The sequence below is a fragment of the Callorhinus ursinus genome, unplaced genomic scaffold (genome assembly GCF_003265705.2).
Source record: "Callorhinus ursinus isolate GAN/ISIS: 27379988/994484 unplaced genomic scaffold, GSC_fseal_2.0 scaffold11, whole genome shotgun sequence".
NCBI lineage: Eukaryota > Metazoa > Chordata > Mammalia > Carnivora > Otariidae > Callorhinus > Callorhinus ursinus.
This window is the reverse complement of record NW_027397073.1, coordinates 39102845-39120265: the sequence shown is the minus strand read 5'-3', so window position 1 is coordinate 39120265 and position 17421 is coordinate 39102845. Positions and strand designations below refer to the sequence as shown.

Below are 17421 nucleotides of genomic sequence, written 5' to 3'. Positions count from 1 at the left end.
GCACACACACACACACACACGCACACACACGCACACACACCAGAGATCTAAACACCCTCTCATTGCTCCCAGATTTCTTTATTCCAATGAAAGCATGAAAAATCCAGATGGGAATAGACAAAGGGATTGGAGAATATTCAGTTCTTCTTTCTACTCTTCCTACAGGTTGGGAGGCAGGGAGATTATAATTGAGAGATTGATTAATCAAACGCACTCTTTGTAGAACTACTCTCCCAAGAGAATGTTCAGGAATCCTACACACTTGCTGTGACTTTGCTACTATCCCACAAACATGTCCAGGCCATAAGTAAGCCGTATTACCATAGTTCAGAGCATAAGCCTCTCACACTCAAATATATATAGATTATAAATCATCAAGGGATATCTAGTCGTTGCTTATAGAGCTCTGCCTGGGTTCTTTCATTCCAAAGAAAGTGGAATTATAAGAAGATTCTATGTGGCAAGACCCATAAGGGAGAGTGACTCTTATGGAATGAATCCAACGTGCACAACTCTTTGGAGAAAGACATCACTCAACTGTGAAAGATCACTGTGACCCTTGCTTTACATTCCATCGAAAAACTGTTAGGTCCATCAGCTTAGTTACCCTTTAGCCTTGCGTGGGCATTGACTCAGAGCTACAGAAAGATCAGTGTGAGTATGAAATTGTTTAGCTTGATTATCATTTCCTTAGCATGAAAAATCCTGAAATTCATTGGCAAAAAAAGAACAAAACTCTCTGCTGCTTCTAAGTTAAATAGGTGTTGTTAGAGTTGGTCTGTTATTCTAGTAAATAACTCCACAATATAAATGGCTTGATATGCCATTTATAATGAAGGGTTATTTCTTACCCATGTCACTCCACTGGATCTGGGGGGCTGGTGGGTTGCTTGTCTGTGCAATCATCCAAGGACCCAGGCTTTTCTCATTATGAGACATACCTTCATTCAGGTCCTCTAAGTATTCTTTCTTTCACTTCAGCTAATGGACAAGGAAAAGAAATAAGGCTCTTTGGTGGGCCTGGAAGTAGCTCATGTCACTTCTACTCATATCCTTTGGTGAGATCCCTTTGTCATATGGCCATACCAAACCAGAACAGAGATTGGAAAATGTAGCCTAACTGAATGTACAGAAGTAGAGGAGAACTCAGATGTGGGTGAGATCTCTGAGTCTCAGTTAAATAAGGAAAAGAAATGTTGTACCTAATTGAACAAAGAAACGATAGGAGGCTTCATTTTCTTTGTGGGCCAGTAATTTATTTAGTATTCTCATCTCCAAAGATAGGTGAAGCTCTGTTTCATCTATTATGTGAGATATTCTACTCTGGTCATGTAGACAATTTCTTCTCATGTGAAGACATTTCACATTTCTGGCTTTGTCCTGTTGCCTCTGATCCTGCTTTGACATTGTCGATGGAAAAGGAGATGAAGATAACTCTATTTTTGCACAGTTGAGGCTCATGGTTGGCCTTCTGCTAATCAGCAAACTGCTGGAACAATCACCACTGGGGCAGTTGGGGTTCCTAAGTATCCAGCAGTTTGCTGATGAATGTCTGAACCAGAGTATGGAGGGGTTAGAGAGGAAGGGAGTTCATGTATTATAATCATTTAGGAGCATTTTCAATATATTCATGCTGGTCTTAGGATGAATCAGCATCAGAATCATGTTTCTGAGAGAAGGGAAGGAAGAAAGAGATTTTGCACACGCTGTCCTTGTACTGGGAGTCCCTTCACCCTATCGAAATATTACTACTTGTCATTCTAAGTTGCTCTCTCTGTGATTGCCCTTCTTTCTCCTCATAGCATTTTTGTAATAGCTCCTCTTTTATGAAGAGCAATTTTCCTATTTGGTAATCACTGGAGTTCAGTGTATTAGTCTGCTAGGGCTTCCATAACAAAATGCCACAGGCTGGGGGGGGTTTAAACAACGGAAATTTATTCTCACCGGTCTGGAGGCTGGATGTCCAAGATCGTGTTGGCAGGTTTGGTTTCTCTTGAAGCCTCTCTCCTTGGCTCGCTGATGGTTGGCTTTTGTTGTGTCCTCACATGACCTCTCCTCTGTGCAGGAATCCCTACTGTCTCTTCTTCCTGTAAGGACACCAGTTATATTGGATTAGGGTTCCACCCTTATGACCTCGTTTAACCTTAATTGTCTCTCTAAAGGCCCTATCTCCAAACATAATTCATCAAGGGTTGGGCTTCAATGTATGAATTTGGGGCTTGTGGGCCCGGATTCAGTCCATAACATTCAGAACATGAAAAGGTCTCAGGCAACATATCCTGCCTTTTGGCTTCTTAAGACTGCAGTTCCAAATTTTCTGAAATCTTCTGAGTCACAAAAAAGTCACCAGGGGCAACTGTGTGCAGGATTCTAGTCATAAGAGTAGGGTTGGTAAATTGAAACTCATTATGTAAAATTTAGACAAATCTAGTTTCAGAATATTGAGCTGGGCCTAATGCATCTTGAAGTAATCCTTCAGTTTTCAAACTAGAAAATTTGGATGACTTAGGCAAGTTTTCCCCTGCTCTCCCTGCTCCATTCCTAAATCCCATTCTTAAAGCATCTCTTTGCTTCTTTTCAGCATCGTCCTCACAAACGCGTGCTTCACACTGAAGTTCCACATCCCACTATTTGCTCCATCAAAGCCTCTGCATCCCGTCTTACTCTTTCAGGTGCCTATTCTGGAAAAATGGCAACTGACTCATCTGATAAAAGGTTCAGATAAGTGTGCAGGTAGGTGGTGAGTATTTTTAAGCTAGAGCCCTTCTTATATTTGTATTAATGAGATGCCTTCTGCCAACTCAAAGCCCTTAATCAGAGAAGGTGGACACTTCACTGGTAGGAACTTCATTGTTTGTGAACCTTGCAGTACCTGAGGCGGGTGAGTGAAGAAGGCCCTCAGCATATTCTTCAGTCAGTCCCTACTCCCTGAGTGTAGAAAATCAGTCTTGTGTCTTCCTCCAAAGAGCTGACCCATGCAGCTATGTTCTCAGGAATAGACCATCCATTTCAAATGAGTACATTTCATTATGATCTACAGGGCATAGTTTTTCGCAAATGCATTTTAAAAATCTAGTTACCCCTTGTCTTAACTCTTTCATGATCTACCTACCTATAAATTACAAGATCTGAGAGAGGGGGAAGTGTGTCTTGTTCACCTTTATGTCTTTAATGCCTATTATATTATGAAGATTGTTGGTGCTCAGTAAATATTTGGTAAATACATTTATACTCTAGTACAGTTTTTTGTTTTGTTTTGTTTTGTTTTTTGAGGGAGAGTGGGCAGGCAAGGACTGCTTTCACTGTCACAGTTTTAAAAATGTACAACCCAAACAGAGAAAAGAATGATTCAGATTTTGGAAGTAGATTTGGATTATATAAATTGACTCGAGTGCCATATCTTTTCTCAACTCCAAGTGTCTAAACCATTAGGCTTAAACTCATGCTATTTGAGTCAGCATTCCCTTTGAATGGCATTATTATTATTGTTTATCATTGCCTCAGCTTTTACAATATGCTTGGTGCTGCAGAAGACATTAAAAAGACACAGTTCTTGCCTTGGGGCTTACACTCAGATAGGCAAACAAACAAAATGTATTTAAGAAGAGGTAGATTGATCGCAGAGATGCAATTTCCCAGGTGTTTGTATTTGTGCTTTGGGTTCGTTTGTCTTTTAACTAGCTGTGGGCTAAAGAAATCTTGAAACTTTTCTTCAGAACAAGGACGTAAATGACAAGAGTTCAGAAGAAAACACAAGCCTTGAAGTGCAGAACGCAGGGCTGAGCATCTAAACAGCCCAGTTTACGGGATCTCCGTGCTCTTGAATTGCTCTTCCCCTTTCTGTCTCAACAATGTGCGCTCCCTGGGCTTCCTCACCAAAAACCAAATCATTAATTTAAAAATGGATCACTGAATTTTATGGCCCATTTCAAGTATTAGGCCAGTTTTTTCCTATCAAATAGTATTTAAAAATTTGACTAGTTCTCCTTACAGCCTAAGACTTTAATTTGTACAAAAGTTAGGAAAACTTTGATCCTAAGAAGATATTGCCCTCAAGTTTAATTTTTGAAAATCCAATTCATAAGCTGAAATGAATAAAAACATATCTCACATTTTTTACTTTTTTTTTTTGGTGAATATTTTAAAAAAATTCTCTCATGCGGTTTTGGAGCAGAGACAAATATGTCTGTTTTGTTGATGCTCCTTAGTGTTTGTGGAAAATATATGTGTGTGTGTGTGTGTGCATATAAAAAGCATCTTCGTCTTAGAAATCTAAATACTGTTTCTGTTTGTTATACAGGAGATCAAATACCTGCTTCTGGGAGTAAGCCAGGGCAAAACTTTAAGTTTCACATGTAAAGTACATGAGGAACACAATCTGCGATGGTTGGTAAAGCTGTAGAGATGTCCAGATTGCAGAAGGGGGTGGCAATAATCTTCACTGTGCAGGGGAGAGTCGGGCTCCATTTCATTTGGTCGCCATGATCTCTAGGTGGATGGAGGGGTTTCTCGTCAGGGTCTTGATCCATGAAAAGGATGTAAGCACCAAAAGCCATGCATATTTAGACGTTGGTTTCCAAAGTTTCTGTTTAATTCCACTTTCTCATCACATGCAGGAGTATGGTATGCCCTTCCAGATGGCCCACACAAATGCTTTGTCGTACTTCACTCACTCCTTGCATGTCAAGCATCTCTGGGACTACATACATCACCAATTAGCATCTTATATTCATTTGAAAGGAATGGTTCTGCAACATTTTATAGTTTTCTTTGATAAAATTTGCATGTTGTGATGTTCTTCTAAGAATCAAGGGTGTGATTGTGGAATTTTCCTCCCATCTTCTCCCTCCCCCTAAATATTTTTCCCTGTGCAGCACCATTTGATCTATATTTTACAGAAAATGTCTTTGGTTTGACATTTTTGGAAACTGGTGAGACCATTGTAGTGTATTTACCAATGCATACTAGACATTTACTGTGTCACATCTTCCAGGGGGCTATGTTCCTGTTGGTCCACCCCCATTTTTCAGATTCTAGATCATGCAACCTCCTCATTTATCTATAGATTTGGCACTGACATCCTTTAGCCTTTTGCAATAAAGTCTCAGCTAGGCATTCCTTATCCTGAGCTCTGTGATAAGCATTTAAAACAGTGGACTTCGTGTGTCAGCCCTGATAGTAATAAGCAATCCTGACATATGAAAATCATAGTTAGCCAACACACCAAAGAGATGCTGTGCACCAAAGGTATCAAATTGTCACCCAGTAAATGGTAGTGGTTACTGTTAAGTTTTCTAAAGTAATCAGTATTGGCGTGTTGGTGAACAGACAGGTGGAACACACAGAACCCCAATGGATAGTGCATTCTTGACATCTTCATGTGAATTCTCACAGGCATTTCAAATTTACATGCTCACCTTCAGTATCTCCTGAAACTGTCTGTCCCTGGTGTCCCTTATCTTAGTAAATGCTATGTTGTCTACTCAGGTATTCAGTCCAGAAATCTGGAGTCCTCAGGAGCGCCTTCATTTCTTTCATCTCCCCATTCCCCTTCCCCCGAAATTTGTCATTAAGTGTTTTGTTTCTATTTCCCTTTATCCTGGATCAATTCAATCTTTGTCACCTTATTTCCACCTCCTGCCCCACCCTGAGTTCACATCCTAGTTTCTGGAAAGCTTCTATAATGTCCAAACTGCACTCCCTGCTGTAAGTCTGATTCTCCCATGTTTCCTTTTTTGCTTAAACTGTAGAGTTCTTATATGATGAATTGGAGAAGGTCTTTCTGATGTTGAACAACCTGCATTTGGCTTTTGTGTTTAGAACTTGACACAATTCTCCCCCTAGCCCCCCAAGGTCTGCAAAACCCTGCGTGTTCTGAGTCTTGAGTACCTGTCTCCCACAGACTCCAGCTTGCTGCACTGAATTTTGGGGGAGCTCGTGAAACTTTTTTGGTTCTTTCCCCTACTCGAGGATTTTGTACTGGCTCTGCCTCCAGCCTGAAAAGATTTCCCCTCTCCCTCTTCACTTGCTTGTTTTCTCCTCATTCTTTAGGTCTTTTCTTGAATATCTGTTCCTCAGAAAGGTCTTCCGTGGCTACATCATTGGAGGACCTTCATTGGAGGTTACCTTCTGGTATAGCACCCCGTTTATTTCCTTCAAAGTACTGATCATAGTCTCAAAATATTTTGGTTATCTATTCACTTATTTGTCTGCTATCTGTCTTCTGTTGTATAGAATCAAGTCAGTGTTCTCAAGGCCAGGTTCATTCTTGTTTAATTCATATGCATGTTGCTTGCATAGTGCTTGGCATGTAGAGGCACTTAAAACATATTTGTTGAATCAATGTCTCTAGAGGATTATGATGAGAAGAGTTGAATGTGTGTATGTGGTGTGTGGCATGTGGTATGTGGTGTATGTATGTGTTGTAATGGTTAAGTTAAAGCACTGGGTGTTATATGCAACTAATGAATCATTGAACACTACATCAAAAACTAATGATGTACAATATGTTGGCTAATTGAATTTAAAAAAGTAAATAAAAAATAAAGGAAGTACTATTGGGTGGGGGATGGGCTGAATGGGTGATGGGCATTAAGGAGGGCACTTGTTGTGTTGAGCACTGGGTGTTATATGTGAGTGATGAGTCACTAAATTCTACTCCTGAAACCAATATGATGTTAACTAATTAAAATTTAAATAAAAATTTGAAAAAAAATAAAGGAAGTGCTATTGACTGTATGTTTGTGTTCCCCCTAAATTCACATGTTGAAACTGAATCCCCAGTGAGATAGCATTAGAAGGTGGGGTCTTTAGGAAGTGATTAGGTTATGAGGGTGGAGCCCTCATGAATGGGATTAGTGCTCTTATAAAAGAAGCCCCAGAGAACTCCCTTACCCCTTCTGCCATGTGAGGACAGAGTAGAAAATGCCATTTATGAAGCAGGAAGCAGGTCCTTGCAAGACTTGGAATCTGCCGGCACCTTGATCTTCCAAAACTGTGAGAAATAAATGTTGTTTATAAGCCACCCAGTCCGTGATATTGTTATAGCAGCCCAAATGGACTAAGACAGTAAGGAAACGTAGAAGTAGAAGAGATAAGAAGGCTTGGCAACAGGGTTGCAAGAAGTCAGATCCACTGAGAGGGTCCCAGCACAAGACTGATATATGAAACCTGGGCCAATGCAGAGATCAGAGGCCTTGACTCACAACTCTGGCAGTTTGCTGGAGACCATTCAAGTATGTACTGATTGGTGCCTAGGAAAACAGCACAATGTACTCATTCACACAGAAAAAAAAAGAGACCACAGCTCCAAGGTAACAGAGAGCACAGAATTTCAAAGCAGTCACATGATGTGGCTGAGACCACATCACATTCAGTAAATGGAACAAATTTCCACTTCCACATGTAAACATACATGTGAATGCTTTTGATCAAATTCACCATCCTCATAATCTGTTTTTTAATTTTACCAATAAGGAGAGAGCAAATGGACTAAAAGAATACATTTACCAGATCAGAATAGATGGTGGGATGAAGTCACATGAGTGAGAACTTTACAGAAGCACTTTGAGCACATACCGTTCAAATTAGGGGAGAGAAGCACATTCTTCAGCAAAGAGAAATTCACTGCCCTGGTCAAAACCTGACTCCTGGAGGCACACGTGTGCATAAACACATGGGCTCTATCAGTAACAATGATCTTACTGCCAGATAGCAATTCATAAGCACCCGCTATGTGCCAGGCACTGCATTAAACTGCTCACATGCATTATCTCACCTAAAACCATAAGCCTACAAGGTAGGTATGAATATGGCTCCATTTTCACAGAAAAACGTGAAGTTAAGAGAAGATAATTATTTTGCTCTAGATCACACAAGTGTGATATAAACCCTTATCTATTTACATTTAGAACTTGAGCTTTGTTACCCCATTGATTTGCAAAGAAACCCAATCTCTGGGAAAGGTGGCTGCTTCTGCCTGGGAAGTGTAACAGTGCACAATGGCGTTCTGGATCATACTGATCTTCAGGGAAAATATATTTTCTGATTATACGCCATAGAACATTAAATATATTGTGCTATAATTGTTTCTTTCTTTTCTTTTTTTTTTTTACTTGCCCATTAGATTGCAACCAACTTTAGTTCCTCACATTGTTCTCCTTAGCCCTAGTACTTAGTACTGGTTCTGCAGCTCAGCTGAAGGCAGAGGTTTTGGACCTTGTCCTGAAACCCTGATCCAAGAAAGTTGTTTTTTATTTGATTTAGCTTTCCCATTTATATGAACTAGTTTAATAAAACGAGTTACAGTCATTTAGGAGTAACTATTTTTAAGAAGAATTTGCATTGTCAAGAAGAATTTGCATTCTTAAATACCAATGATAAAGAAGCCTGACGGGGAATGTCACTAGTTAACCATGGCTAAATCAAAAGAATAGGAAGAATATGCTTACAAGTCCAAAGAGAATTATTAAACATCTTAATTTTAAACATTATTCAGTATTAAAGTGTTGTCAATAAAACAAAGATATCCCCAGAAACCAAGGAAAAAGAAAATAAAAAGCAAAAGTAGACTGAGAAATGTATTCACTTCTGAAACTGTCATGGGGAGAATTCCAAAACAGAATACGAAGTTTTTACAAAAGTCATCGTTCTTATTATTCCCATTTTCAGGTAAAATGCAAACTAGATGCAAGCAGTTTTTTAAAACACTGTATTATGTATCTCATAGGCCAGAACTATCGAAGCAAATCAGATCTCTCATTTTAGTATGCATTTACACATTTAAAAATTCATATTATTGACTATGTTGAATGCCGTGACTTCTAGAGAACCATTACAGCTCACGGGATAGCTTTTTATTTGGCATTGTATCAATTTGAAGCCCAGAATGTCATGATCTTAATGCAGATAGCAGATATGCGTGTGTAAAGTGGTATGGAGAGAAAGGTAAGGTGCACATGCAATAGGCAATTTTCAAATGTCATTGTTTCAGCCCTAAAAACAGAATGCACACACTGAAAATGTTTTGCTCCCCGGTCTGTGCCAGGCACTTCCGCCTGCACGTCTCGCGCTGCTCGCTGCTGCGCCGCCGCCACTCTGCAGCGCATGGAGGACCATTTGCCCCTTAAATATCACACGTAGCTCATTTGCATTATAGACCATGGGCTCAAGAGGGAGAAACACTTAATTTTATTAATAGAATGGATTTTAAATCTCTCTACAGGAGGCCACAGAACACCCCAAAGGGCTAATCTTTGTTATGGAGAGATGGCAAATCAGAAAAGCCCTAGTGCGTCCCCCCCCCCCCCCGGGAAATTGTTCCCAATGAAAGCTACCACTAGGCCGATTGGCTTTGAGCATCCTCTGTTTGAACACTGGAATGGTTCCACACCTGATGTACAAATACCTAAGCCCCTGAGATTTACAATAGGAATGCTAATGCATGGCGTAAGCCCCACTGAAACAAACAGAGCCCGGATAATAATTTTGTAACCTCTTGTTGACATAACCCACCAGCTTGCTGAAGAGCCCCTTCATGTAGAGGAAACACAGAAACTATAATGATTTTCAGATACAGTTGACAAGAGACCATTTAGTAAACTTTTATTTTTTTTAACTAACAGTATGCAAGGATGTTGTATTCTAGGCTGCTACTAATAATCTCATCAGAATGCAAAAGCAGCGACTGTGTTATAAAACCAATGATCTGTTATATTCTGCAAGAATTTACAAAAGCCTAATGTCATTTACTACACCATGAGAACCATACTTGGATAAAAAAAAAAATAAAACACAACAGAATTCAAAAACTGATTACAACTGACGAAAAACTGTTTGCAAATGCAATGCTTTAAAGGTAAAACGTACCAGAGTGAAAGACACGGAGCCCAGTGATGACTTCGGAGGGGGAGAAATTGGTATTTGGGAACATATAAATATGATTCGTCACTTAGGGCCTTGTTTGAATCAAGGCATCCATTCAAGTCCAGGATTCTCTGGTCCACAGTTATTGCTGCATATGTGTTGCCAGCTCAAGCTGCAGGAAACTTGCAGTCTCGAAAGAGTTGTGTTTTTTTTTTTTTCCTCAGCAGCATTTCTGACAAAAGTTTATCTTTGCAGTCTTAAATATACAATTTAAATGATTTTTAAAAGCGAAGACCTTTCTTTGGGGACATCTGGAACAAAGTCAACTGAAAAGTCAGTGGCACGGATTTCTCAGGATCTCTCTGTAGCTGGGACTCAGATGGTTGGTCCTTTCTGTCAGCTGGGACCCTCTGATGGGTGCAAAAGCACAGGCAGGCTTCTCTCAGACCATATGCTTGCTTCTCTGAAAGGTCTCATGGATTCAATTCTGGCAGTTAATTTTTAATGGCATTTTAACTTTATAAGGAAATAAATGTGTTTAAAAATTCTTTCCTTTGATGCCTAAACCAATTTTTCTGCATTTTATTCAGTGATGAAAGAAATCAGCTTTCTGAAGGATGATATCTACCTCTCTTTACATTTCTATCACTGTCTATAACACTATAACCATCTATTCATCTATCATTCTTCCATCTATCCACCCAGAGAGGGAGAGAGAGAGAGAGAGAGAGAGATCTTGGAAGTTCTTGAAATTGCTATAATCTTTGGAAGAAACTGATTCCCCCCTTTTCAAACTAAGTCTTTTGGAAACATTTTTATTTCCAGGATGGACATGGCAGAATGTGAGAAGATTTATTTATTAATTTTTTTTGAAGATTGATTTATTTATTTTAGAGAGAGAGAACAGGGGGAGAGGCAGAGAGAGAACCTCAAGCATACTGTCTGCTGAGTGTGGAGGCTGATGCGTGGCTCAATCTCACGACCCTGAAATCAAGACCTGACTTGAAATCAAGAGTCAGACACTTAACCAACTGAGCCACCCAGGTGCCCCCAGGGTCTTTAATATTAAAAATCATTTTTACAGTACTATTAGCTAGCTTCCAGCAGATTTTTCAGGAAATGTATTCTTGGATGTCCTTGAAGATACACTTGGTCTTGCAAACTTGCAGGAAGTCATTTTGAAGTGTTGACTTAGGTGCCTATAAGACATCTGGTAATAATGAAGATGGAGCTTTTAATGCTTTGGGGTTTTATGAATGAGTTACAGTACAGTCACTAATGAATTATTAAAGTATATCTCTATAGGAGGAGGTGTCCATATTTTTTGACTGTTGGGAAGTTGCACGTATTGATAGTTGTCCAGGAAGAAATTGGGACTGGCTGTTCATCAGATCAATTAGTTTGAGAACCAAATGAATTGATGTTATATTTCAAGAGAGTCTTGCTCACCACGGATATAGAGAGATGTTTCATAAAAGAGGCACACTGTTTATTAAGGAGTCTGAATCATGTAGGACAATAGTTAAATGTGTGAACCATCCCCTTGCCTTTACTCCTACCGGCTTGTTTTTTTGGTTTGTTTGTTTTTTTTGTTGTTGTTGTTTTTTCCCCTCCTGAATGACTGGAGGGAGTCACTGTCTGTCTGGTAATCTTCCGTTCATCCTCAAGAGCAGCCCCAGTGCTGCCCCTTCTTTGTGACTCTCTCTAATCTTCAGTTAATTGTCTTTTACATGACCATAGCACCATATACATAGTTATCTTAGTATTTCTCATTAATTATCCTATAAGTGTGTGTGTAAATGTATTTATTTATTGGTTTATTCTACTAGAGTATAAGCTCCTCAGTAAATGTTCTTTTCCATTCACAGCACATTGTAATAGGTATCTGATAAATGTTCAGGAATGAATAATTACAAAAGGATTTAAGTAAAATCAAACTTCCAGGAAAAGTTACAAAATGGTATCAACAATTTAATAAGTTTGGACTATTGGTCACTTACACAGATTTAAAAGATTCCTAAACAACTAGAAGCAATTAAATTTAAAAACATAGTTAAAAATAAGTATCTTTTTTTTATTCGAAAATTGTATGGTATGAGATCTGAGGAACAGGTCACTTTCTCAGTCTAATAGATAATCAACAAATTAGACTTTGGAAAGAAAAGGTTTCATTTACTGTCCTTAAGAGAATATCCACATACTTTTTTTTTGAGAACTGATAGGGAGTTTGAAAAGAGTGATCTAAATAGACTTAGTAATTTCTTTATTCAACCAATTTCTGTAGAGCCCCTGGTATTTGCCCAGCTCTATGTTAGGTACTGAGGGTTCAGGGATGAACCAAACCAACTTGGTTCCTGCCCTCCTGGGTGTAGAATATAATGAGTGAGGTAGGTGGACTTCAAACAAAAGGCCTCCTAAAGGTCATGTCACTACAACTGTGATAAGTATGATAACTGACAAATTCAGGTACTTAATAGCATTCAAGAGGAGAATCAGACCCAGAGACAGGACACCTTCACTGGAGAAGTGAAGTGGGGGAGAGGCAGAGAGAAACTAGAAACAGAAACAGAAACTAGAAAGATGATGAAGGTGGGGAGGACAGGGAATTTAGGGGAAATGTGGTGAAAAGAAGAGTGATATGGGCAGAAGGAAAATCCTCATATGCAAATACGCATATGAACCTGGTACATTTGTAGAAGGCAAGGTGGGGCTAGGCAATGAGGCTCCAATACAGTGAGTAAGGGGAAACAAAACATAAGGTGAGATGGGAAGTTGGGCAGGAATCAGTGCTTTCAAAGGATCAAAGGTCATGCTATGGATGGGACAGTGGATGAGGCCAGGGGTAACATGCATCCTACGCAAATGTGGCTCCAAGAGAAGTCCCTTCACTTCCTCCTTCCAACTAAATAGCCACCCCACTCCCTCAAACTTACCCCTTTGTATATAAAAAACCCAGAGGTGCTAGTAATATGATGGTTTATCCTAAAAAATGCAGTGTTCATGGGAGTTTTAAGAAGAGAAATGACATTCAAAGTTGAGTTTGAACTGGAAAAGGGCGAAGATCAGTGTAGAAAGACAATGAAGAGGCAAGGACGGTTCATCAATGACACTGGAGTCATTGATAGTGGACAGTAGAGGGAAATTGATAAATTAGAGAAACATTTTAAAAGACTAATCAACAAACATGGGACATGAGGGAAAGGGAGTTATCAAGAATGATTGCAAGATTTCTGTTATGAGCATGTGAGTGGATATTTTGCCAGTTATTGCAGTAGAAACACTTGAGGAGGAATAGTTTGGGAAGGAAACATGGTAAGTTCAGATCTTGAAATTGTGGTGTTCAAGGAAACTGTGAAACATCCTGGTAGAGATATCAAGAGGAGGTAGACATAAAATTATAAGAATCAGAAGAGAAATCAACATGGAAACAAAAATTAAGGGACCATGGGCTTATAGAGTATTGATATAAATTAGAGTAATAAAGAGCTTCTTTGGATCATAATATAGATTGTGGGGGAGAAAGAACAGTATTAGATGTTCTCAAAAAGTGATAAAAGAAGGTTTTTTTTTGTATACATTACCATAAATTTATTATTGTTTTTTTGTAGTAACAGCTTTTGGCTTTTTGTTAGCTATTGTTGGCTATGTTTTAATGATAGTTACTATGTGTTTTGCATTGTACTAGTACTAACATGTATGAGACTTTCTTCATTACTCTGGAGATCAGCAATACAGAAATTATTAGAAAATTATCACAGATATTCTTAAATTGTTTAACACAATCAGTGAAATAGCCATTTAATGGAACTTTTTTTAATTTAATGCATAACCATATAAGTCCCTTTATTAGAGAAATTGTATAATTGGTGTATTATGGTCAATGGTCATATCTATGGGTTAATTCTTTAAAAATCAGAACCAGGGACACTTGGGTAGCTCAGTTGGTTGAGTGTCCAACTCTTGATTTCGGCTCAGATCATGATCTCAGGGTCCTGAGATGGAGCTCTGCCTGGGCTCCCGGCTCATCAGGGAGTCTGCTTCTCTCCTTCCCCCTCTCCCTCTGCCTCCCCCTGCTCATACATGTTCTCTCTCTCTCAAATATATAAATAAATAAATAAATCTTAAAAAAATAAAAATAAAAATTAGAGCCAATAATTAGGATAGATTCTATGCTCTCTTCATTGCATTGTGAAGTGTCTGGTGCAGTCATACTGTATTGTTGGAATGACAGCTTATACAGATTATAAGAAAATTAGAAGATACATAGGAACACCAAATTCTCCCCCTCTTTCTGCAACAGTCTTAATGATTTTCTTCACCACCTGGGCATGTCTGCATGGGTAAACTGAACACAGAGGAGGTGATGGGAGATGAGGGTGATTTTCAATCGTCACCGTTTTCTTCACATGATCTTGACTGGTGTTTTCATACACATGTTCAGCAGGTAAAGGCTGCTTTTGCTCATCATAGCTGAGCAACCATAGTCCCAGTGTCTGGTAATATTTATCATAAGTGATATACTGGTCCTAAGTTCTGGTTTGGAAAATAGCATCCTCACCACCAGCATCAGTTTTAGCTTTAGAAGCTTCTACTATTTCCCTTGTGTCTAGAGTAGCCTCATCTGTTTCCAACAATCCTTCATTTCATATACTTCCATATCTGCAGCTTCTCTTCCATCTTCCTCTTCCTCCTCTTCACATACTGCTGAGCAATCTTGAAGTCTTATACTGTCATTGTTTTCCAATGTAATCTCCTTAACTGCTTCCGTTATTCTTGCAATACCTGTGTTATGATTAAGTATCTACCCATCCCCCATCACCATCATCTTCAATGGTAGCTTCTAATTCATCTGAATATTCTGTGTGCACCGCTTTTGCATGGCACATTTTTGGTGACCAAAAATTTTTTTCCTGTTGGTAAGTATGCCTTCACTTTTGATTCTTCCCCTGTAGCCTGTTGCCATGTTGGATAGTGGTGGATTAAGTGATCTGTAGCTGCCACAAACTCTTCTGGGGTGATAACACCTGTTTCCTTAAACATTGGTTCCTTGAGGACCTGGGTCAGGTACTCATCCATTTCCAGTGTCTTTCTGAAATAGCCATTTAAAAAAGTCAGAGAAGTGTCAGATCTAGATCTAGATCTATCTATCTATCTACACACACACACATATATATAAAACACGCATTTCTATATATATATATATATATACACATATATATACACACACACATTTATATCACTAAAATAATGTTATCTTTTTATAGATACTGATAATGAAGTTCAGAGAGGTTAAGTGATGTCATGTAGTTAACAAATGGCTGAGGGCAGACTTGAAATCTCCACACTGAGAGTTCTTTCTACTGTACTGCTCTGGATCGTCATAGCCAATATTAACAAGTGCCTGTGCCCTTTACCAAGCATTTTCATCCTTATTACAACTCTATGAGATCAACAGATCCACACCAGAGTGGCAGCAATACATTAAGTGGAGTCTTCTGACTCCTAACTTGTATCCCGCGCTCTAGGAATATCCTGAGTTCATGCAGAACTAGCCTTGGATTTGCACTGAAACTTTGCATGATAGGTATGGAATTGATGAGTAAGGGATTGCCATTTACAAGGTGCATTGTGATGACAGTGTAAATGCCATCAGCAGGATCTGGGCCAAAATAATTAGTATGGAATACATCAGAATGACAGCCACCTTCTATGGGCTCAACTTTTTGAGGGTATGTGCCTAAATGAAACTCATCTCATTTCTTCCCTGGTGTTGAATTTTAAGAGCACACGGAATGAGGGTGTTCATTGAGAGTATGATTTAAGGTACCTACAGGAAAAGAAGGGAGACCAGAGGAGAAGGGAACAAACAACATTCAAGTTCCAAGAACTTAGAAATCTAAGAACATAAGGCAAATGAGAGAATAATAATATAATATTGATGGTGATGATGATAGAGAAGGAGAAGGATCCAGTGCATTCACAGATATGTTTCTGTTTTAAATCGTCTGCTCATTTTTGACCTAGGATTTTCCTTCTGGTAGTTAAGATGCATTTAAAGTATTAGCCTTTGGTTTCTACAATGTACATGGCTGGCCCCATGTGACTGTGGGTGTTAGACTCACTATGATGAGAACAGGGCCATGGCACCCCTCATACTCTATTCCCCAATGGAAAGCAGGTCTGGCTGTCTTCCACTGGAAAACATATCCCTCACAGAATGAGTTCATTTTAGCTGTCAGCTATGGAGTATCTAAGAATCTCTGTATGCATGCAACATTGCCAGCAAGATGCCCACCCACCTCCACTGGGGATAAGAATCCCCAGTGGGGGGAAAAAGGCTGCTTCCAAGTGAGTGAAGCAGCTGTTGTTTTACACAGAAATGTCAAAAGCACAAGCAAATTTTTCATCACCAATTGGCGGTGTCATGGCCAGTGAAATACTTTGTGGTTTTTATGTGGTTTGGGGAGAAGCAACTGGCTTTGTGAGGTTTAAATTATAGATATAAATTATATATCTGGAACACTACACCCTTGGTTTTAATTCATTTTATTGCTAATGATAGGATTTGAATCTGAGATGTGGTAGGTGGGATTAAATTAGCCACACCACACACCTTTGAGATGTTAAAAATTATTTTGCTATCTTCTTAAAAAATTTTACCTTTTAGTTACATTTTTCTTAGTAGTTACATGAGCATAAATATGTTAAATGAATATAAAAATGTGTAGAATTTTATCATATGTTTCTATTAGCTAAAATATTGCCATTTCCTAAAATAAGCCTCTAAATATAAAAACATTGTTTTCCAGGGGCACCTGGGTGGCTCAGTCATTAAGCATCTACCTTCAGCTCGGGTAGTGGTCCCAGTGTCCTCGGATCGGAAGGAGTCCTGCATTGGGCTCCCTGCGCAGCAGAAGCCTGCTGCTCCCTCCTCCACTCCCCCTGCTTGTGTTCCCTCTCTCGCTGTGTCTCTCTATCAAATAAATAAAAACAAACAAACAAACAAACACAAAAACATTGTTTTCCAAATGCAAAGAAATATAAACTGTATGCCACTGTGTTTATATTGACTTTCCATTTACTGATATGTTTATTTCCCCACCCACCTGTAACCTATTCTTTCATCTATGCATCCACCCATCATCTAACAGCTATTGATTAAGCCTGTCTATAGCTGATATACTGTGTTAGACATTATAGGACACTGAAAGCAATATAACTCCTATTTCCTATCTTCTAGAAGCTTCAAATCTTTTGACAATTCATTTGTGACATGAAGAGGAGTGAGCCACCCTACCATTGCATCAGTAATCTTTAAACAATAAGGAAAATGAAACAAATGTTGTCTCCCACCCTGCCCACCAAGACACAGATACCAAGCCTTGCCATAGATTCAGGGCCAACCTTTACATCCTTTTTAAGACAAGCTCTGTTTATGTACGTGATAAATGACAACAAAATGTATATGAGCTTAGAGTATATAAAGACCGTAAGTTAGCTGTAATTTAGATTATGAGAAAATAGATGAAAGCTCAATATAAAGCAATAAAATCTAAT

The 17421-nt window shown here is 39.0% G+C and overlaps 1 pseudogene; it reads right to left on the bottom strand.

Moving 5' to 3' along the window:
• Positions 1 to 11287: 11287 nt before the first annotated feature.
• LOC112835006 (ubiquitin-like-conjugating enzyme ATG3) lies at positions 11288 to 16290 on the bottom strand (annotated as a pseudogene).
• Between the last annotated feature and the right edge of the window lie 1131 nt (positions 16291 to 17421).